Source organism: Pezoporus flaviventris, unplaced genomic scaffold (assembly GCF_033815535.1).
Source record: "Pezoporus flaviventris isolate CSIRO_AGI_PZ_B2104156 unplaced genomic scaffold, CSIRO_AGI_Pfla_v1 ptg000037l, whole genome shotgun sequence".
Lineage (NCBI taxonomy): Eukaryota > Metazoa > Chordata > Aves > Psittaciformes > Psittacidae > Pezoporus > Pezoporus flaviventris.
In genome coordinates, this window is record NW_026892585.1 from 1,133,802 (window position 1) to 1,156,970 (window position 23,169).

Below are 23,169 nucleotides of genomic sequence, written 5' to 3' on the forward strand. Positions count from 1 at the left end.
TGCCGTTCAAGACCAGCCGTTAAGCACTGAATGAACCAAAAGGAGCTAATCTGCAATACTTTTTCGTGCCATAATTTAGTATGATTTGTTGGAAGTGGCCTCCTTTGACAGCCTCATTTACTGCAGAGAAGTCATGCCTTTCAGATGTTTACTGTGAGCGATAGATCCGTGCAGCAGCATCAGCCTTTGCCGATTTCATTATTGCACTGCCAGCAGAACACAGATGTATCCTTCAGGTTTTATGAAAGGATGGATGAGAGGATGAAAGAGCTCACCCAGCAGCACTTTACCTGGGTATTTTATATGTGACCTCTTCTATTTCTCACACTTCCTTTGGAGACCAAGTTTGAAAACAAGAAAGCAAAGCTGGGAATCACTCACACAGGGAATAGCTGTCCTACCAAACCCATGCACACAACATGGAGCCTGATGTTCTTCTGCCCATCTCCCTGCCCACAGCCAAATTCCCAGTGCTGGTCAGGGTGGGTGTTTTGGGGGCATTTGGTGGCTTTTTGAACCGTCATGAATTCTAACAGAAAATGAGCTATTGAAGACGGACAGCTTTTTCTTTTTTCACTGTTATTTGTTGGCTCAAGTGTGATACACCTGCACAGGACCCCACTGGGGGAGCGGACAAACCTGCTCCGGTAAGAAATCCATGTTGAGTAATGCTGTATTACTCCTTTAATAATCTATATAGAATCACAGCCTCGTTGGTGTTGGAAGAGACCCTAAAGCTCATCCAGCTCCAACCCCTGCCACGGGCAGGGACACCTTCCACTAGAGCAGCTTGCTCCAAGCCCCTGTGTCCAACCTGGCCTTGAACACTGCCAGGGATGGGGCAGCCACAGCTTCTCTGGGCACCCTCAAAGGGAAGAGCTTTTGCCTAATCTCTAACCTCAGTCTCCCCTCGGGCAGGTTAAAGCCATTCCCTTTGGCCTGTCCCTACATCCCTTGTCCCAAGCCCCTCTCCAGGTTTCCTGCAGCCCCTTCAGGCACTGGAGCTGCTCTCAGGTCTCCCCTTCAGGAGCCTTCTCTTCTCCAGGCTGCCCCAGCCCAGCTCTCTCAGCCTGGCTCCAGGGCAGAGCTGCTCCAGCCCTCGCAGCATCCCCATGGCCTCCTCTGGCCTCGCTCCAACAGCTCCACGTCCCTCCTCTGCTGCTGCCCCAGAGCTGGATCAGGGCTGCAGGGGGGTCTCCCCAGAGCACAGCAGAGGGGGAGAATCCCCTCCCTTGACCTGCTGCTCATGGGAAAATATGGAGAAATACAGAGAATACAGAAAATACAAATATAGAGGATACACAGAGACCCCAGAAAGGTTCATTTTTCCTTTTCAGCTTCCGATATACATACACCCCATTCCCACAATAAAGAGGAATTTCACACTGCTACGGGAGTACTGGAATACCCAAAAGAAACAGGAAAAAGCACCCCAACCAAACAACAAAACATGTCACTATTGCCCAATGCCCATGATATTCTACACTGAATGAACTACCTCGGCTGCTCATGAGGACAGTACCATACAAACCACTTGGCAACAAGGAGGTCACTGAGAGCACTTCAGGCTGAAAGCACCCCCAGTCTATAATGCGTGACCCATCTAATACACCTGGCTGTTCGCTGGTCCGAGTCACAGCAGGGGATTAAAGGTTTCTGTATAGCTCTTGGAATGAATTCATCCTGGCTGCAATATGAGGGATGAATTACATCTGGATTTTGCGTGTATTTGGTAAACTGGCACTCCAAAGCCTCTCCTTGCATTTAACGTAACTGTGGACGTTTTCAGCTTCCCAGGCTCTTTGTTTTAAAAGGAATAATAAGGTTTTAAAAGCATTCAGCACCTTTCAGCGTGAATTCTCCTTTGGCTTCCCCCTCTTTCTCATGTTTTAATAGATAACACCTATTTTAAACTATCCAGGCCAGAACGATGATCAGCAAACACATTAAACACTGACTCAGACTGAGCCTCGTGCCAAATGGCAAACAGCCCCATAGAAAGGCGCTTTTAGCTTCTTCTATTTATCTCTCTCTGCATTGAAATCTTCAGTATTAAAGAGCAATGAGATTTTGGGGACAGCTAGGTAACATGCTGGGAAAAAGGAGCAAAAAGACCATTTTATTTTCTTGGCATATCCTAGCTACAAACAGGCTGCCTACAATAGAAGAAGAACAAATGAGCAGCTTCAGAAGAAAACGGACAGCTAAAGTCTTATTAAGGGACTATTTATGTCTGGGAAAAAAGATGAAACTGATGTAAAAACAGCATCTGAAATAAAAATACGCGAGGGAAATGCAAGACAGAAAATGACTTCCCAATGTTAACAGTTACCACGTCAGTCAGAGCACCTCGCTTTTTGGTGCTCTTTTACTGCGATATTCCAAGCTGTGGACAAAGTGATGTTTCATTATACTGATGGTTGCTGATTCTGTTCTTTATAGCACTACATCTACCAGCCGAGAGCTTGGGCAGCTCAGGTGAGGACTTGGAGCCAATAAAACAAAATGAGCTTTTTCCCAAGACATCTTTTGCAGTGAGAAGGAACTGCCCTGTACCTGCTGGCCATGGGTACATGGGTGACCTTCCCACCACTTCAGTCCCTTCCTTCAGACTCCTTTAGACTACTTCTGTCTTCACTGGTTGCTGCTTGGTCTCACATGCAGGTCTGGGCTGACTTGCAGGGTTCAGAGCTTACCAGGGCATTACTTGCCTTATGGAAATGGGGTTTATCACCACTGGCTCATCTGATGCTTCTTTTTTACAGTAGCCTGCATGCCTTTTTGTGGGACCCCTCCTCACCATGTGTGTTCTCACTTCAGTCAGCTCAGTTGACGGAGACTGCTGCAAACCTACAGCTGCTTTTCGTACCATATCCTTTGCTGTCCCTGAAACCATGGCTTTTCCAAACCACCAGCATCCCTCTGCAACTGGGATTGTTGCCTTAAACCAGTGAGCTTTAGCAACCCTGCCAGCCCCAAAGCCTCCCACACAACTCCAAGTGCCACAGTCACGACGGTCCCATAAATTCTATATGGCTCTTTATCAACCCATATTTTCATCAATGCCTAGGAACATCCCTGTACTCTGTTCAGCCGAGAAGGATCTGAACAACTGGTCTCTTTCTTCCTCTGTCAGAGAGATTTGGGGTTTTATATGCTGAGTTTAGTCCCATTGGTACCCACCAATGAACAGTACTCTTGCCTTTCAGCTGTGATAATCTCTAATTAATCCAAACTACCCTGTGGTTTTATCATCTGTCTGCACATGCCCACTTGCCTCAAGGTGATTCTCTTGGCCATTACAAGCATCTGATAGCCCAAGCTCTTCCACGTTAGCTCCAGGGAGTGCCTGGTTTACCCATCAGTCCCGCTCCCCCATCTCCCAAGGTCTCACCCACCAGCCCACAGCACTACACCTCCTGTACCCCATGGTGAAGCACAGCACGGCTCCACTTGACGTCTCTCAAACTTCAGAGAGAAAAGGCTTCCTAAGGTTTCTAAACTGCAGTCACACTACATCCAGACAGCTTTCCAGAGCCTCCTTCAAACTGTGAGATCCTCGTACTGAGCTCCGTATACGCTGTCCTCACCTCCCCAGCTGTAAATGTGTTTTTTTGGGAATCTGTCATGCTCTCAACACTTTGCCAGTCTCCAGACTGGCAGATGCTGATGCTCACAGATTAGCACAAAAAGAGCAGGGACCTGGAGGCTGCAAGGCAGTTCTTGGGTTTCATCCTAACACACTGCGTACCTCTCACTGGGAAAATACATCACAAGGAGAGGGGAAAAATGCATTCTTCCTTGCTTAGCATATGCTACTCAAACAACATAAATAGATAGCATCCCCCATGCTGCACAGCGCACGAACGTGACTCAGGGAGCCAAATGTCTAAAGCAAATGCCAGTGAAGGCGCACATCACTGAGCTGAAGGGATGCTGCTGGCTGGAGCATCAAACCAGGCAGGGCCCTTTCCTTCACACTCAGCACAGCCCTTGAACGCTGCCTTCCCAGGATGAAATCCTGAGCCTGGGTGGGCAGCGAGAGGGAAGGGAGCTGCTGGGGCTGGGGAGGGAGGGGAGGCCTCGCAGCGCCTCCGAGCACGGCTGGTGACATTAAAGGGCCATCAGCAGCTCGCCAGCAGAAACCTGCATTTATTACAGCATAGCAAATCTTCAGAGATGAGCTCCTTTCATTTAGGTCTGCAGCTGCTTCTGACATCTCCCAGCTGAAAAGGGCTGAGCGTCCTCACCATATTAAAAACTCAGCTTCTTTTCCTCTGGAAGCTGTGGAGGGGAAGAGCAATAAAAAAAAAAAAGAGAGAAAATAAAGAGCCTGCTGTGTCCTGCCTGTTTACTCGCAGGCAGAGGAGGACTGCATCAAATATAACGCAACAGAAAAACTGGAGCCCAGGTATTTGTTTCTAGAATCCATGCTCTCACCGAGTGCATATAAACCTTATGAAACTGAGTATGTGGCTCTGTTTTTTAGGTAATGCTGTGAGTCATCGGGTAATGGTCAGTGTCCCCCGTTTGGAGCTCATTATGGGGCAAGACTCATTACAAATAAATCCTTTTATCAGAAGAATTTCAATTCCCACTGCTTGTTCCAGGTGCCGAAATAGCCGGGCTCTAATTAACTAATGATGCTGGCCAAACTGCAAAACCAATTTGTTTACCAGATGATGACACCATGCATACATGCAGCATCCTCTGGTAGCAAACTGGGCAGGATAAATGAGAGATCATGGCTTTAAAAGCTCGTTTTCCAGAGGCACAGGTCAGAGATGGCAGGGAGACCACATTTGTCATATAGCCAGCTGGTAAATGAGACTGCACCGTACAGCAGCCTATATGTACACACAAAGTATGTATTAATGGATCAAAAGATGACTCTTGTCTCTGTATCACGTCACTCTGCTCTCACGGCTGTGGGGTTGCTGTTTGGCTCTGCAAGCGCCTCGTTCATCAACACTTGTTGCATTTACCACCTTAATGCCACAGCAAGATGAAACCCAGGAAAACAACACCACTGGATCAGACAGAAGCATTAATATCTCTCAACCAGACACAAATTGCCCAAGGGGTCTGCCTGATGCCTCCAAGCAGAGGAATGCTTTGACTGAAACTAGGCAAGGCATGTGTCTAAAGAAATGTTTGATGCTGGATTATACGGTCTAACAAAATAATGCCGTGAAAACTAAACTAGAGAGCCTCCTTTTTTAAACAGATATAAATCCAAATGTATGGTACCTAAATAGACACCTACAGAAAAGCTTAAGCAGAGTGGAAGATACTTTCAGCTATAATGTAGAAAAGGAGCTCCGTGATCTACAAGCGATGATGCTAAAACGTGCCAGTCGACACCGAGTAACAGCTGCTCTTATGATGAAAAAAAAGAATTCATTAAAATGAGTATTTCAGCTATGGCAGAAAAGACCAAATGGAAGAGGGAAACCAGCGCTGTGTGCTACTGCCGTAACACAGGAGAATACAGAAAATACATTCCGCACCGAAAAGCCAGTAAAATAGGATGTTAAGTGAATCCTTAGAATTCTGTGCCTTGAGAAAGTCAAGAGCATTCTTGTTCCCAGTTCAGACTGAAAACAATGCTTAGGCTTTTCTCTCTGATGTAAACGTGGAGCTCTCCCCCCCCAATCTGGTATCTGTGTTAACAAAGGCAAAAAGACCAGAGCGAACCTGAAGAACCACATTGCTGTCTGCTTTGCTTTCCCAGTGGAGGGGTATGTTATTATGCTCCTTGCTTCACCTGACGTGTATGGGGGACTCCAGACAGGCACCGTGTCCCCAGTCCCTGGTAGGGGACAGGGAGAAGGCTGGGAGAAAGCAGTGAGGATGAATAGCAGGTTATGAAAAGCACTGCAGTTGCACTCCCTTTCACAACCCTGTTGTCTCTGCTCTGGCAATGAACTCCTTGTAAGGACATTTGTGGATGAAGAGAAAGAGCATCTTTGATGTTACCCTCTCCTTCAATGCAGGAAAATCATGGTGTGTAGGTCCCAGGCAGGGCAGATCCTGACATCTGCATCTTAAAAGGCCCTTTCCTTCTGAAGGACGGTTCAAAATGCATTCATATATGAAAATACAGGCATATATATATGTGTGTGTGTATATACATATATATAGGGTTGGGAGGGAGGTATGACAGGAAGTGAAACGTGCCAGAATCTTCCTCACCCAGCTCTCACCAAAGGAAACAAGACTCTTGGTTCAAAGAGGAGGCTGCACGGACGCATCTCTCCAAAGCTACATTGCAGATCCAGGTGGGTTTGCAGCGAAGCAACAGAAGGCTTGGTTATCGTGGGGCAGCTTCATGTGCTGCTGTTTACAAGTTGCTATGTTGCTCAAAGAAGAAAGGGCTTTTTAATGATTTTTTTTTTTATGAAACCATCACATTTTGCAACTGCAGCTTTTTCCCCTCTCTAATTAATTGAAAGAGAAAATCAGACAGGAAAAATCTTTTCTCCAGACTAAAATGAACTTTTTTTCCCCCATGTTTTTGTAAAACCCTATATGGTTTGAGTTTCCTTCTTTTTTTACTTTCCTATCTCCAGAAGAGGAAACCTACATTTATCCATCTTTGCTGGTATTTTAGGCCCTGGAATGCCAGGAGAACATTAGCAGTTGATTATTCTGGCTCTCTTGTTTGTTTAAAATTCTTCATTACTTGCCTATTACACAACAGCTGAAATGTTAGGACCAGATTAAACACAGTTTTTCTTGTTAAAACAATGAATACATGAATTTTTATTGCCAAAGTCTTTGGCCACTGAAGTACAGCACATTCACAGCTGCCATTTCTCCTCTCCTACCACACAGTGATTTTCAGTATCATTTATCATGTCAAAGTACTATCCTTAATATTTATGAATTATTTGACTGAAACAAGAGTTTTTCATGATATGCATTTTCTGATTTAACCCCATGCCATGGTTTAAGTCCAGTCAGTAACTTAGAACCACGTAGTCACTGTCTCACTCCCCCCCCTTCCTTCCCCCAGCTCCTGGAAGGATGGGCGGGAGAATCTAAAGAATGTAACTCCCACGGGTTGAGATAAGAGCAGCCCAGTAACTAAGGTATAACACAAACCACTGCTGCTGCCACCAATGATAATAATGATAAGGGAAATAACAAGGGGAGAGAATAAAACCACTCACCACCCACCGACCGATACCCAGCCCGACCGAGCAGTGATCTAACCCTTCCAAGTAACCCCCCAGTTTCTATAGTGGGCATGATGTGCTGTGGTATGGAATACCTCTTTGGTCAGTTTGGGTCAGGTCCTGTCTCTGCTTCCTCCTGGCTTCCCCTCCTCCCTGGCAGAGCATGAGACTCACAAAGTCCTTGGTCAGACTAAACATTACTGAGCAGCAACTAAAACATCGGTGTTATCAGCGCTGTTCCCAGGCTGAGATTCAAAACCACAGCACTGCACCAGCTACTGAGAAGGAGAAATGCTGAACCCAGGACACCCCAGAACTCCTACTGCTATAGATAATGTCTGTGTGCTGCAGTGCTCAGCTGAAAGCGCTCAACAGAGCTTTTGTTGAGAGGATTTGGCACCGGGTTTAAGTCATTTTACAACACACCGCTCTTGTAAATGTGAACCCAGTTCCCCTCCTGCTCCACGGAGCAGCACAGCCACCCTCTCCCGAACAGAAGAGGCTCTGCTTGGACATTTGGAAGCGTCTTGCTCGTTTGCACCACCACAGAGAATCAAAGCCTCGGTCCTCCTACTTCTTTTCTCATTTCAGGGGCAGATCAAAACCATTCACAGTTCCTAAACAGATGGCATCATTTTAAGTTGTGACCGCGTTACCCGCGTGTGTCCCGTTTACTGCACGGATTATTCGACACAAGGGCTTGCTGCTGTCCTTGTGCCTTTGTTCTACTCCTTGGAGCTTCCATAAATGTGTCTCTTCCGGAGCAGTGTGGGCTGTCTGTTGCATCTATGTCAGCGGAATGTGTGAAGCCCTGCCACGTTTTAATGGTCTAAATAGGAAGGAAAGGCAAAGCAAATACAGTAATAAATGAGGACACGCTCTCCCCCTGTTGCTATTGCCAAGGTACTTCTCTCTTTTAAGCTAGGAGTGCCTGCTAGAAAGGTGATCTGACGGGTGGAGGGGTTAAAAGGATGAATGATTATTGTTTTAAAGCACCTATCCTGCCAGGTTTGCCAAGCAGATGTGTTCACACCATGAGATCCCTACCTACCCCTCCCAGACTACCTGACTGGAGTTCCCATCAAGGCATCACCATGAACCACAGCACCTGAGTGGTCACAGCCTCCAGCAGCTAAACTGAAGGGATGTAGTTCATCCAAACTAATACACTTGGTGTGTATTTTTTGAGCTCTAAACATGATTTGGGCTAACTGCAAATAGCAGCTTTGCTTCAACTGCAATCTGTTTTCTGTTACTCCTTTCCTGCACATTCATGTGCATTAAGTATATTCAAGGGACTCTGTCCACTTAGCACATGTATCTGAATGAGCAGAGGAACTCCCCTGTAGGTAGAGGGCTGTTCTGCTTCCTTGGAAGTGGTCTCTCTCTGCCTGTAGGGTGACAGTCGTCAGGCTACAGGGATCTTCCGGAACCAAATTTACCTACCTATTTTATAACCCACTGACACAAAACGAAGAATAAATGCCTTAGAAACCAAAAGCTTTTTGGAGGAGTATTTTGCAACCAGAAGATAAGAGGCAGAAATTGTCAGATAAATTGTTTGAGTAGTTCAGCCAGCTCCTTTCCCTGTCTGCCCTTGAAGGAAAATGCTAAGACACTGAGGATAGATTACCTTCAACTTCATCAACTGTGTCTGAATCAGATCATCACCCCCCTAGTACTAAAGTAACCCAGGGTACTGAAATCAGTGGAGGAAAGCTGCTTTGCACCAGCTGAAAAGGCTTCTTATGCTTGCACCAATAATAGTTGTGAAAAAAACCCTTCCTTAAGCAGGTTTACTCATGGGAGAGGGAACTGGGGTGGAAGCAGTTTCTCGGCAAATCCCAAATCCTGGCCAAGGATCCAGAAGGGGATTATTCTTATGACAGCATCCCTCTTACGGGCTGTGCTGAGCTGAGCTTGTTAGAAAGGTGTTAAACCTCCCTCTGCCAAGAGCACTTTGCAATAATCAGTTTATGACAAATTCAGTTTGGCAGCAAACCCCTGGCGGTCTCAAACCAACCGTGCCTCTCCCACCCCAGCCACAAGTGGATGGGCAAAGGCGGCTCAGCGCATCGCTCTGTCCTCCCCCTGCTCCATGGCCTTGAAGTTTGCTCAGGAGGAGGGGAAACGAAGCAGTGTTGTGTAACTGGTCTCCAAAACCCAGAAAGCCATTAAGGACAAGGAGGAGACTAAGAAGAAGTCAGAAGCAAAAGATGACCAGCTGCAAAGCTTCTGGCAGGAGCTGCCAGGTATAGAGTCTGTATGTGCAGGGAGCAGCCTGTGCCCTGTCATGACAAAATACCCACCTCGACTGGGAGAAAAGGTAGATGATGCTGAAGTGACAATGAGCACTCCAGTGGGTTTCGTCCTGAAATGAGTCCCTGTTGCTGCCAAAGCTCTGTCAATTTGATTGCTGTCACAGGACAAGGAGAAAGCTCTCAGGAATGACACCCTATGCCATGGAAGAAGAGATCCACCAAGCCCAAGCAGTGCAGGCAGCAAGAACATCTTCCCCATCCGGCTGGGAATGGGGCTTCCAGCTGCCTCCTCCAGGGACATGCAGCGGTCCCTCTGTGCACAAAAATCACAGTGTTAGGGTGCACTGCTCTGTGTTAAGAGCTTCACAACTGTTTTTCCACTAGAAGGCATTACTGGGGCCAAGGAGAGTAGGCTGAAGAGAAGACAGATGGTATTTTCTCTCTAATTTTGGTGTCTGAGAACAGACTTCGCACAGTTTGTTCCTCAGTGAACCCTTACTTTCAGGATAAAGCACTGTTACCTGCTAGAACATGAATGGGTTTGAAACATGCAAGAAAGAAAAGCATGCAGAGAGGGAGCTTTCATCTTAAAGAGCTACCAAATTTGCATTCCTGAGGTCTGATGCTATGGTTATTAATCAGATGCTTTGGGGATATTAAAGACTCTCTGGCACTAATATCAAATGCGAACATCCTTTCTTCCTCACAATTTCCCAACAGATCTTTAAAGTCTTGGAGTTCCTTTCATTCTTAATATGCACCGTGATGATTACCTGCAAGGTCTTCTTTACACCTGGAGTTTAATACCTCCCACTACTCCAGCAGATCTCCTGTTCCTTTAGCTAGGGCTACATTTTAGATAGCTGCTACTCTAAAACCCCATTGCCCATTTATGTCAATATGTGCCCTTGGAAGAACAGAATTTGGAAGCTCAACCTGACATCTGCTGTGCCCATGCTCTAAGTTACACAACATTATCCTGTCGTAGGAATGTGCAGCCTAAGTAAAAGCCCCAAATGCAACTAAGTGAAATCTCTTGCTCCATTTGATGGGGCCAAATGACTTTGTGTTGCTGGTTCCCATCTACCTGGCTGTACTGAGAGATAGACAAGGAACACGGAGCCTTCTCTTCTCCAGTCTGAACAAGCCCAACTCCCTCAGCCTGTCTACATAGGTGAGCAGGAACTCCTGGTCGTGCTCCTCCGACTCTTCCTCACAAGCACACACACACACACGCTCATTCACAGACATCAGCTTAATTCAAAGCCTCCAAAACCAAAACTCAAGCATTCCATGTGGCCACAGTGAACCAGATCAGCAGCTGGGGTTCAGAGAGAAACAGGGGTTTTTAATCGCTTCAGTGCCAGGTAGCAGGAGGTGTGTGGAACCACGCTGACAGTACCCAGCCACCTCCTCCTGCTCATCGGCGACACAGTGCCTGGCATGAACCCCTTCTCCCCTTGAAACCCTTATCTCCAGGCAGCCCCCCATCATGGGGTAGCGCTGATGAAAAGTACATTTCACATGGAAAATGTCTCTTAGCATCACCACCGCAAGCACTAATTGCCACTTCCAGCGCAGCACTGAACCTATTCACACAAGGTGTAATTAACTTGTGACTCACTGCCACAGGATGCTGCAGAGGCCAAGAAGTATAAAATAAGCCTAAAAGGGACTAGACAAATTCATGAGAGAATGTCTAGCAAATAGGATGGTCGGGATGCTGCACCATTTGGGAAGCTGCTCCTAAAACCCTCGATGCTTGAAGGAGAGAGCTGCAGAAAGGAAAGAAGTTTTAGGTACTTTGTGTCCTATTTCTTTCCCAGAGCCCCTGCTGTTCCCCAGGATCCCAACCCAGATGAACATGTAGTCTGTCACCTCCTCACTCTGCATACCAAACAGCAAAATTAGGATGAACTGTGGAGCTGATGGCTCTGAAGCTGAGCAGTGCAGAGGTACCTCTCACTTTAATTAATGATGCGGAGGGGAGCACCCAGGGCACCAACATGACCAGCCCTGTGCTGCATTTGACCGTTTGTCACAAGGCGCTTTCCAGTTTCTGATCTTCTTCTGTGTGGTGAAGTGTGGAAAGGGTTTTAATTTCAAGGCAGAATTCCTCAAACTTAATTGTTATGTGAGGCTTTGTATTTAGCCTCCGGTCTCTCTCAGAACCTGAAAAATACATGTTCCCAGCTTGAAAACATTGATTTTCTTCCTCCTCAGTATTTCTTTTTCCTAAGTGAAATGAGAATCAGCAGAGATTTCCTTGTTTAACACCATAAGATCTGGCACAATATACAAGTATCACCTTGTCATGACAAATAAGCTTTACTTATTCATGGGCATTAGCAATGTCCACGCAGCCCTGGGAATAGCGTGCTGTTTCAGCTCATTACTGCACTGTCAGCAAAAAGAGAGAGCTGCAAGGGCTGAAATTCAACCCCCAGATACGTGTGTGCTGTTTGGAGCCTGCAATGAGAAGCAGTGTTATGGGTGGCTGTAAAAATGTCCTTCGGGAAGTCAAAGAGGACACAGCAATAACATGGGTGGCAGCAGACCTGGTGCTCCCCTCTGACTGCTCTGATCTTCAAGAGGTTGGATCCCTTATCTGTGAAGTGGGGGTAACCCTATTCATCGAGAATCTACAAGGAAAAACAACAGTAGCAAACCAGATAAACCCACTGCTATTGGATAACTGTCTTCTGGGGAAACTTCCTTTATCTCTCAAACAGGTTCTGGTAATTAAAATGAAGATGATGTTGGAACCAACGTGTGTTGTATATGATTATCTATTCTCCCCCACCCCATGTTTCCTCCATTCCCTTTTTTTCTTCTATGTAAAACTGGGTACTCTTGCTTCCCAACGAGATTTAACCCTGTTGGTGTTATCTGTCATCACTGATCATTAAAAATACAGGGGTTAAGGAACAGTGGATTAATGAGGATGGAATGTAATGCAATATTATGGAACCTATATTTCAGGATTTAATGTTGTATATTCCAGTTGTCAGAAGTCCTGCACTACAATCATAGAACTAACTAGGTTGGAAATGACCTTTAAGATCATTGAATCCAACCATTACTCATCGAGTCCAACCATTGTATGCTTGAAGAAGAGGAGCTGTAGAAGGCAGAGAAGGTTTTGGTACTTTGTGTCCTATTTCTTTCCCAGAGCCCCTGCTGCTCCCCAGGATCCCAACCAGATGAACATGTAGTCTGTCACCTCCTCACTCTGCCCACCAAACAGCAAAATGAGGATGAACTGTGGAGCCGATGGCTCCGAAGCTGAGCAACGCAGAGGTACCTCTCACTTTAGTTAATGACGGGGAGGGGAGCACCCAGGGTATCAACATGATGCCAATGCTGTACTGAACAGCAAGTAATCCTAAAATCCACTTAGATTTAGCTCAGTGTACTGCAGCAGCGAAGGAAATAGCAGGATTCTATCCAGTCCCATTGAGCCACCATAGTTACGGGACATGCTCAGGAAAAAATGCTTTGCTTTGTTTTGCAGAGATCACTTTCCAAATGTTGGCATCGGTAGGTCTATACAGCAACTGTTGGGCCATTGCCTAATACTGTAAGTCAAATCATAGGTCACTGCATGCCTATTCCAAAATAGTCCTCCCTCCCTGCCAAGTCTTAAGTCCCAGAAACACTTATGGATGAGAAAACAGGAGACATGCAATCCAGTGCACGAGGCAGCGCTGAACTGACAAAGCTTCTATAAATACAAATGTATGGAAACACATGCACATGGACAGCAGGAGAGCTTTGTTACACGGAGTGGGATTCACAGTGGGGAAAAAAGCATAAGAAGTCCCTCCCAAACCACAGAAAGCACTTTGAAATGCATTGTACAGGACCTTAAAGGTTGAGGCCAGGCAGATAATGTCAGTACTCTCATTCCCTGGCTGCTCAGTAACACTCAGACACAGACTGGGGAGGGAGGAAAAGCAACGCTGAGATTTCTTATGCATTCCTTAGGTGTTTATAAGGAAAATGAAAAGGAGGGGACGTTGTTCCACTGCTTGCAGGGGCTGTGGATAAGACTTCTGAAGCTACCTTGTAATGGTGTAAATACAGCCAGGGTATTCTCCCCACTCTGTTGTTATAGTTGCTAACCTTTCTCTCGAGCAACCTCTTCCTGATCACTACATCAGTTAACAGATTCCTTAATCAAAGTCTTTATTATTTTGCAATGCTTCATCCAGGTAATATATCTCTACCCAGCACAAACTAGCACAGAGAACCTAACGGACCAGTGCAGCAGCAGCACAGGTCTGGTTTCTAGTATTCAAACAAAAAAGAGCAAGAGGAAAATTCATACAAAAATGGGAAAGAAAAAAGAAGTAAAATGCCATAGAAAATAATAAACAGGAACGCTTGGAAACTCCAGGGCAGCAGCTGAGTCTGTGGCCCTCTCCTATGTATTACCATGTATCACATATAATGAGTCAATGCCTGGGGCAAACTGTCTGATTGTCCTGATCTTTGTGGCAGCCCTGATAACAAGTGCAAGGAAAGAGGATGTTTTAACCATGGATACAGCAGTGGGCCCTCAGCTCCAGACAGTGACATGAGACGAGCCACAAGGGAAGTTGCTTTGTAATCTTAGCTGTGACAACTGAGAACCTAGAGCTGAAGCAGTACTTGACTGGGATCTGGATCAGCCTTAGATTACACCAACTGTATGCAGCAAGCACAGTTCTATTCATGCCTGGCTATTACGAGTCCCTGCCTCCCTACCTTTTTCCCTTAGAGAAAGAAAATCAGAAAGCATTTCTGCTCCAGCACTGCCTGGAGGATTTCTGGCAACATGATCTTATTTATTACCCATCACTTCTATGCAAACATTTCCTACTGTGTCAGACCAGTCATTTATTATATCATTTTTCTCTGAGATCTCAACATCATCCATCACCAGCAGTCACCTACCCTGCTCCTTCCCTGGGCCTTTGCTCTGCTTAGGGCTCCACCAGGGAGCCTGGGAGCTGTTTTTCACCGTTTCATCACTCTTCCATTACCACCTGACCTACCTGGGGCTGCCAATGTGTTGGGAAGGGTTCAATGGAGCACCTTCTCTATCAACATCCTCTTAATGTAGCAGATGTCAACCTGCCTGCTTTCACCTAAACTCTCTTCCTCACTGCAGGGAAGGGGTGGGAATTGAAGCAAAAGTGCAGTTGCCACTGTAGCAGTAAGGGAGAGATGGCTGAACTCACCAGAAAAGTAACGAGGGAAATTAGACAGATCTAAGACAGATCTAGATTCAAGACAAATACATCTAAATGTAATCACTTACAGTAAGAACACATTACTGTTACCCCAGTTAGCCAGTGAAGTTTGTCAATAACAAGTGAGATGAGACCAAGGGATACCTTGCTTGCATGTCCAGTTACCACCAGCTTTACCAGGAGTGGTGTCAGGATCCATGCTAACACGGTCAGTTTTATGAGTCACTAGCTTTATGCTTTTATATGTTAAATAAATCATATACTGAAATGCATACACATACGCATAGGTAAACGTTTGTAATAGTTGAAGCAGCAAAAAGGGATTGCCCTCCTCACTAGCTAGGCATGTACATCATTAGAGTATATTCTTCTATTTCCTTAACACCAAATTAGAGTAGCTCTGACCAGGTAACATGTTTACAGTAACGGTGGTGATTCCAATCCTGCTCGGAATTGTAACTGGATTTTCTCACTGTATGTTGCAGTGACATGGCAAGCTAAACGCCCAAGAAATTACTGGAATGATGGGAGGGTAAGTACAATGTACTGCATAATGTAATATGGGAACCCCTAAAACCATAATGCCAGTTTCTCATGAAATGATATATAATTATATTTTTAATAATAATAATAGTGCAGATACAGCAATAATTGCACGACCTGCTTGGATATGAAAGGTCAACTGTAACACTTATTAGGATATGCCCTCTAACTGCTATCCAAGTTCACTGATTCATATACAAAGGGGGAGAAACATGTTGCTCTTCTCAAGCTTCTGTAACACTGTGAGCATTTTCTCACAATGGCTAAAAGAATAAATAGCCATTTTTATTAATGTGCTGTCCTGTCCCAGCGCCACTGGAGATCAACATGCTCATTTATACAAGAACCTTTGCAAGGCAACAGTATTGCCTCTCGAGGGACGCAGATGGCAGCACCTCCTGCGAGGGACTCTCAGCTGCTGAGTTTAGTGGCAGTGAAATCCACTTTCCTCTTGTATTTAAAAACTAGCACCAAATGTACAAATGGCTTCTCTGTGGGCTCTTTAGAGAGGCACTTTCAGCGTCACACGTAAATGTCTTTCGGTGACAGATGGCCATGCATTTTCCCTGCACCTTGGCATGTGCAACCTTCAGCAAAACATCAGCGCTGGCCCATGCCTGGGTGCAAGCTGCAGCTCGGGCATGGCTGAAGCACTGGTGTGAGCTGCAAAATCTGCTTCATCTAGCAACATAGGAGGGTGGGTGGTGGAAAGCCAAGAGGGAGCTGGATAAAGGTTTGGCTGGGAGCACGAGTCAGGGCATGACGAGCTGGATGGGATTAGCATAGTTTACATAGTGTACTCATTGCCAACCAACCACATCAACTCCCCGGTGCGGAGCTGGCTCTGGAGAGGCCATGAGCAGCAGGACTGCAATAGGGTTCCAGCAGCACAGTGTCCTCAGGCAGAGGTATCAGCCCAGGAAGGATTTCACAACACCCAAAATATTTCAGTTCCTGCAGTAAAGAGCGAGCCTCCGAGTGCACTTTGAGGCATGACCCCATATGTGACTGTCACGCCTAGCACTGAGAAAATGCATTTTCTCCTTCTATTATCATGACTGTGTTCAAATATTAATGACCTCAACCAAAAGCCTCTTCTGGAAGAAATTTAGACCTAGACTATGCCTGGAGACAAGTGACATGGGTGAAGCTGGACCTTTCCCATAGAATCATAGAATCCCAGCCTGGTTTGTGTTGGAAGGGACCATAAAGCTCATCCAGTTCCAACTCCTGCCACGGGCAGGGACCCCTTCCACTAGAGCAGCTTGCTCCAAGCCCCTCTGTCCAAGCTGGCCTTGAACACTGCCAGGGATGGGGCAGCCACAGCTTCTCTGGGCACCCTGTGCCAGCGCCTCAGCACCCTCACAAGGAAAAAGGCACCAAAAAGGGAACAGAAAGGCAGAAAAGGATGTGAGAGACCCTAAGATGTTGTCCCTGAGCATACAGATCAGATACTTTCAGAGCACAGCAACAGCACTACTACCCCTCCCCACAAGAGCAGTCAGCGCATTTGATGTCTTTTCCTCTATCTCTCCCGTGCTTGTTATTAAACCACATCATCGCCATCTAATCCCCACTGGAACTGAAAGTAACTTTGCACAGGAGCATTCCAAAATGAGAGAACGCCGGCTGAAATGAGCGCGAACCCAAAGCGCCAAAAAGCTATGGCCAACAGACAAGCAAATGCAACCTGGATCTGCTCATCTCACGGTGCTGACACTTGGCTTTCAGCGTTTGCTTGTGTGCGTGTGTCTCCCTCCTCTAAGAGCAGCTCCGCAAGGTGCCAGCCAGAGACCTCCTCCTTACCCCATCCGCACAGCAGCAGTCCCATCCAGGAGCTGCCTGCGTTCCCCTCCGGAGGAGTCACGGCTCCCTCCTTCCCAGGCACCCTCCACCCTGCTCCATGTCCCGCAGACAGCCCAGGGCATCGCGGCCCTTCCTGATATAATGGGAATGCCGGTGCCAGCGCCGGCATTGGAGCAGGCGGGATTCCAGCACCGCGGCTGCCGGCACCTGTCACAGGGCACCAGCCGGGACAACCAGCTGCACGGCTAATATTAGCCACCCGCATCCAGGGACGCACAGTGGGAATGGGATCCAGGCGCAGAGCAGCTTACGGGGCAGTAATTGTGCAGCTTGGACTTAAGTTAAAAGGAAAGCAGAAATAGGAAGGAATAAGAGTGAATAAGGCTGAGAGAGCTGGGCTTGTTCGGCCTGGAGAAGAGAAAGCTTCCGGGAGACCTTCTAACAGTCTTCCAGTACCTAAAGAGGAGCTACAACAATCTGGAGAGGGATTTTTTACAGCTGTAGCAACAAGACAAGGCTTTAAACTGACAGAGAGGAGATTTAGGTTAGATATAAAGAAGCAGCTCTTCCCTGTGAGGGTGCTGAGGCGCTGGCACAGGGTGCCCAGAGAAGCTGCGGCTGCCCCATCCCTGGCAGTGTTCAAGGCCAGGTTGGACAGAGGGGCTTGGAGCAAGCTGCTCTACTGGAAGGTGTCCCTGCCTGTGGCAGGACCGTTGCAACTAGATGAGCACTAAGGTCCCTTCTAACCCAAACTATTCTGTGATCCTACGAATATCCCACCAAACAGAACCAGCACAGAAGTCCTAGAACCCTGCACAGTCCTCTCTCCTTCATCACATCAGCCTGCTTTTCCTTTTCCCTCCAGCAGTGGTTTTGGTCCTTCCCAAACTGCTGGCTGCAAATAGGAAAGGCTATGTTCACATTTACTGTCTCTGCTACCCCAGCACCAGCCACCTCAGGTCCTTCAATGGCCAGAAAAGAAAGGCCAGGCTGAGCCTCAGGTGATAGTTGCACATCGAACCCAGTGGCGTGCTTTGATTTGTGCCTTACTGGGAAAGCACCATGACAGACGGTGCTGCTGCATACAGCAGGAGGGTGAAAGAAGCTGGTGCTGTGAGTGAGTCATAAGAAAACAAAATCCAGACAACCCTCCTGCCCAGCAAACCCCGCAATGAGAACTGAGCGTGTTCCTGCCCTGCCTAAAATAGCCCACAGAACTGGGCCACGTTTTCTTCTCTTAAGGAATTCTTGCACCGTGTGATGTCCTCTGCTCCCTGGATGTCACAGGGGTCTCCTTGGCACCAGGGAATGGGATGAAGGCATGCACTGCAGCAGCAGCAGGCACCAGAGGGCAGCTTAAATACAAACGTGAGCTCCAACTCCAGAGCCTCTGACCGAGCAGCTTACAGCAGATCTCGCACAGTTTGAGCTGTAAACTGCTCTGATGCATCCATTTTGCTTCCCATAAAATGACTGTTTTAGACAAAAGGGATGGAAAAGCAAGAGGTGCAAGGCCCTGCTTTCTGCAAGACCTATCCGGAGGGGACGGGACCCAACGGTGGCAGCGTTTGTGGAGCAAGAGAGGTGGAGAAACTCTCGCCCTAGGCTGTGAAAGGTCTGACTGCTGGCTTCGTGCTGGCTGCATTGTTATTTTAAACCGTGTCAGGGACCAGATGGTGCCTTTTAAAAAAAAAAAAAAAAAAGTGATTATAAGCTAAAATTTAAAAATACACCAGAAGCATTTGTGAAACCGTGGCAGAATTAAAGGGACAAACACCAAAAGTAAATGCGGCGAGACCCTGGCTTCTGAAGGGGAAAGCTGCTGCAGTCTGAGGAAGATAAATTGAAATTGGATGTTTCCACTTCTGCCAAACGTGGGAGGCTCCCTAGACAGCTAAATTAGAGAGAAGATGTGACACAGCTGAATCCCTGCATCCTCTGAGTAACCCCTTTGATCCCTGGGGAAAAGAAACTTGATTAATTTCCCCAGCCAAGTCTCTCTGTTGATAGCAATATATAGATCAGGCCAAGGTCTGGGCAGGTTCTCTCCTCCCCTACTAGCTGCATTGTTTCTTTTCCCTATTGCCAGTCTGCAATAGTCAAATAGTGTCTGCTTATTCCTTGACTAACCATTGGAGTCATTCAGTTTAAGAACAATATTCTCCTTTAGCCAGAACATCTCTCTTTAGACTGAACCTTTAAAACAAATCTTTAACGTTTCCATCTTTCACAGAGCATTATTGGGAGATTTGGAAAATTTTCTTTTTGTTTTACAGCCTTTCAGAGAAAAGATGTCAAGGGATGAAGCTACACGATCCAGCCCTCTAAAGAACGGAACAGTTCTCTTAAGGAACGTGGATTGAGACTGACTTCTTCTAACCCTTATAATAGGCACCAAGCTGGGACATGGGAAGCCTGCTTTGGCCTGGTGCGACACGCTCTGTGAAGTGACCACGTGCAGCCACTGATACAAACCACTAACTTTAAATTGATCCTTGCTTTGTTTGGTTTCTGTCAAAGACATCAAGCTCACTGGGGAAGAAAATCACAGCTCTCCTTAAGAGAGCAAGATCAAGTGAAGCCCACATCTAGCTGCACAGCCTGAGTGCAGGTAAGAGACTACCTCACCTCTGAGTGTATTGGGATTTGGCTGTCTGCTTTAAGCTCCTATGATATACAGGAAAACATGCCAGCACATGCCATTAGAAGGTAAAAGCATACCAGGACAAGAATCTGGCATGCAAAACCATCATCTCCAAGATAATATCTCTAATAAACAACAGAGGGATCCAAGAATGTACTGATTTCTTTTTCAGCCTCTGCTTCCAGCCCTCTTGCTTTTCAGTCCAGCAGCAGCAAGCCAACCATTCCTGCAGGCACAGTGTGTCCCCTTATGGCCACCAGCGAGCTGTAACTCAAGAACCCGAGCACAGCTGGTATCATCACTCAATATTGCACAAGCTGTTTCATGCACAACATGAAACAAGCTGCTTGGACCCTGGCATGAGGCTAGTGTTGGACCTGGATGTGCCTGCCTGCAACTCCCACAAGAGATTTTACCCCACTATTGAGTTTTCTCGTGTATATTGGGGGTTTTTATGGTATTACAGATATCCTAACGAGTGTGTGGTCCCCTGTGATGCTGTCTACCTCCCTCGCTGTGTACTATCATAGGAATCAACACTACAATGATGAGAAGAAAAGCATTTTTTAGTCCAGCCCCTCTAACCCCTGTACTTTGAAACATACACCCAAGGACACCAGATGACAAAGATAGATATGATCAGATCCACCAGAGCTGGACACTCAAAAGCCACACTTGGCTTCTGCCTTGCTGTGGAGGTGCCTCCAGGTGCCCTTCCAAATAACCTGGGTGTACTAGGTTGTACTTTGTCACAGCAGCACAGAGCAGCTGGGACTGTAGCTTATATTGAAGATTAGGCCAATCAAGGGCACAGATGATGTCTCTCCTTTGGTTTCTTTACATAATTTGGGTTTCATTCCCTGCTAAAGGGAACAAAGAGGCCACCAAAATGCCCTACCCACCAAGCCACAGCTACAAAACTCTCCAAGGGAGATGTCTACCATTTCAAACTGTTGCTACATTGGTAGAATAGGTAGAATAAATACTTGTAAGACAAAGGCAATATGCAAGTTTCCAGCCAGCGTGTGCATACAAGGCAGTATTTGCATCCTTCCACAACAGATCTTTAGCAAAATGCATTAATCACTAGACCAGAAGCTGTCAGCCACCCTTTAATTACCCAAACAAAAATGTGACTGTTTTGATGCACACAGATCTGTTCTTATCTTTGCTTGCCTATAATCATCAAGTTTTTGTTCTGTTTCGGTTTATGCATATCAGTTCATCTGAAAAACAGTAACACAAACACACCCAGCTCTCCAGCCAGCATGTGTGTGACGTGCAGGGCTGTGCTGTGGGAGATAAGGCTGAGCAGTAGCTCCTCTGAACTGCTTGGGTCCTGAAGTGAGGTTTCCAGAGCATCCCCACTCCATCCCTATGGAAGTCTGTAATTATACCGGCTCCGCCAACCCGGGGAAGGCTGGATTGATCATCAGGTCAGGCAAAACTAATTCCAGGCCAAGCCTTATGTGGCAGATTGGCTTAATAGCCCCTAAAACAGCTCCTCAGGACTTTGGTGCACCTATGCTCAGAGGAGCAGCCCCGCGCTCCATCAGAGCACAGCGCTGCTCCAGCGCAGTAGCTGCGAACACACATCTGTCAGCATCCTCATGCTTCCCTCATTAGGATTCACCATTGCCACCAGCAGAGGTCAAGGCAAGAACCTCATCGTAGAGTTGCATGGACCTGTTATTGAGATAGGCTGAAGAAATTCACACAGCGTGAGCTGAAGCAATGACAGTCATGGAAGGAAGACAAGCACATTCAAACGTACGCTGTGTATTTACATGCAGGCGAGAGCACATCTCCCAAACAGCACAGAGGTAAAAAGCTCCAATGCTTTTTGCTTCCAAGCCCAAATAGAAAAGGCCCCCGAGTCATGCAAAAATTAACTGGAAAATAAATGTTTTAAGTCAGAAAAGGAGTTTAGGACAGCGTAAGGAGTCTCACTGGAGGAAATTCATGTCATGCTACACAAAGAATATTCAGGTCCTAGACAAGGAATGCAATATACTTGATTTCTATGTATATTTTGACATGCTGTCTCAATGCTGTCTCAATGGCAGCAGCATCACTGACAAAGGCAACACCTGGTTCAGCCCTGTCCTGTGTACTGCTTTGCAGCAGCTTCTGTACCTCCCATGGTGGTTGTGTCACCATTTGGGAATCCCTGTGCTTGACTAAAACTTTCCGAGGCACAAGCTTGCGCTGACCACAATAAGGTCTCCCAAATTTCCTAGCAATTAACATCACGGAATCATGATTAACAAAACTGGTGACGTGCAAGGGCAGGGAAGCAAAGATACACAGGCAGGGAATAGATAACCAAACCTGACAGGAAATTCAGGACACAAAGAGAATGGGGGTCGAGGAGGTGATACCGGATTGTGACCCAGTTTGTAAGCTGTGATGCAGCATCGGGTAGGGGGGAAAACGATCCCATTGCCTCACATCTTTGCTCTTCCAGAGCACAGCTTCCCCAGCTGCATCTCAGCCACCAGGGACGTGTGCACCTTCTGCTGTTTGACAAGAACCTAGCTGTGCTGAGGAGGTGACAAATCCAAGCTGCCTCCCGCCCCCAGCCCCTGCTGCGTGCCAAATTGCTCTGTGTGCGCCTGTGAGCCGCTTTGGATCCATCTTCCGTGCTTGCCAAGCAAGCCCCCCTCCCCGTCTCTCCAGCAGCAAGAAGCAAGCAGAGAGAGGGAAGTTGGGGGGGAGGTGGAGAGGCAGAAAGAGAAGGAGTACGCTGTGCGCTTAGAAAGCCAACTTTTATTTTTAGAGACGTGAAGCAACGCTCGAGCACAGCTTGTTTTCACCCCAAACGGAAAAGACTGAAAATCAGATGGCAGATTGGTATTAGACAGGTACCTAAAACCGCCCTTGAATGATGCAAGAGGCTAGCTGAAACAAGGGGGAGAATTAAGCTTCCAGGAGTAGAGATGAGGGCACGCATAGCCTGCTGCAGGTTCCCATGGCCCTGCACCCTGCCTGCTCCGCAGCGTTCATAAACAGCTCTCCCAGAACACAGGCAGGCAGGCTGCTGTGGCAGAGGTTTTGGGAAAGACCCCTTTGGTTTGACTCGCTCCAGGCACCGTGTTGCTACCCCAGATTGCCACTGAGACCCAGGTTTAGGGAGCACTGCAGTCCTGCCAGGAGGAGGAGGAAGCGCAATGAACTGCACCAGCTGAAGAGAAGAGGAGGCAGCAGGAGCAGAGGGAGTGGGCAGCACAAGCGTGGCATAGGAGCTGAGGGTGAGCTGCCAAAGGGTCAAGGGATGAGGCAGCAATGATTAGAGATTAACAAGAAAAGGAACACCTGAAATATGCCTGGTGAAACCAGGACTGTATCATTGCTACGTGAGTATATTTATCTGTGTCCTGGCTGCTTTTACTTATACGTTGGCCTGCTTGACACAAGGAAGCAGGTTCAAAAAGAAGCCATTCTGACAGAGTTAAGAAATACTTCAAGCCAAACCTAGCTCGGCCCTAGTTAATTCT

At 46.9% G+C, this 23,169-nt stretch overlaps 1 protein-coding gene across 1 annotated transcript in view; it reads right to left on the minus strand.

The window, feature by feature from the left end:
* Positions 1–17,157, minus strand: part of ARPP21 (cAMP regulated phosphoprotein 21) — a 184,183-nt gene extending 167,026 nt beyond the window's left edge. Inside the window, exon 1 of the mRNA XM_061464327.1 lies at positions 17,029–17,157. The gene's annotated coding sequence lies outside the window, so the exon portion shown is untranslated. The remainder of the gene's footprint in view (positions 1–17,028) is intronic.
* Between the last annotated feature and the right edge of the window lie 6,012 nt (positions 17,158–23,169).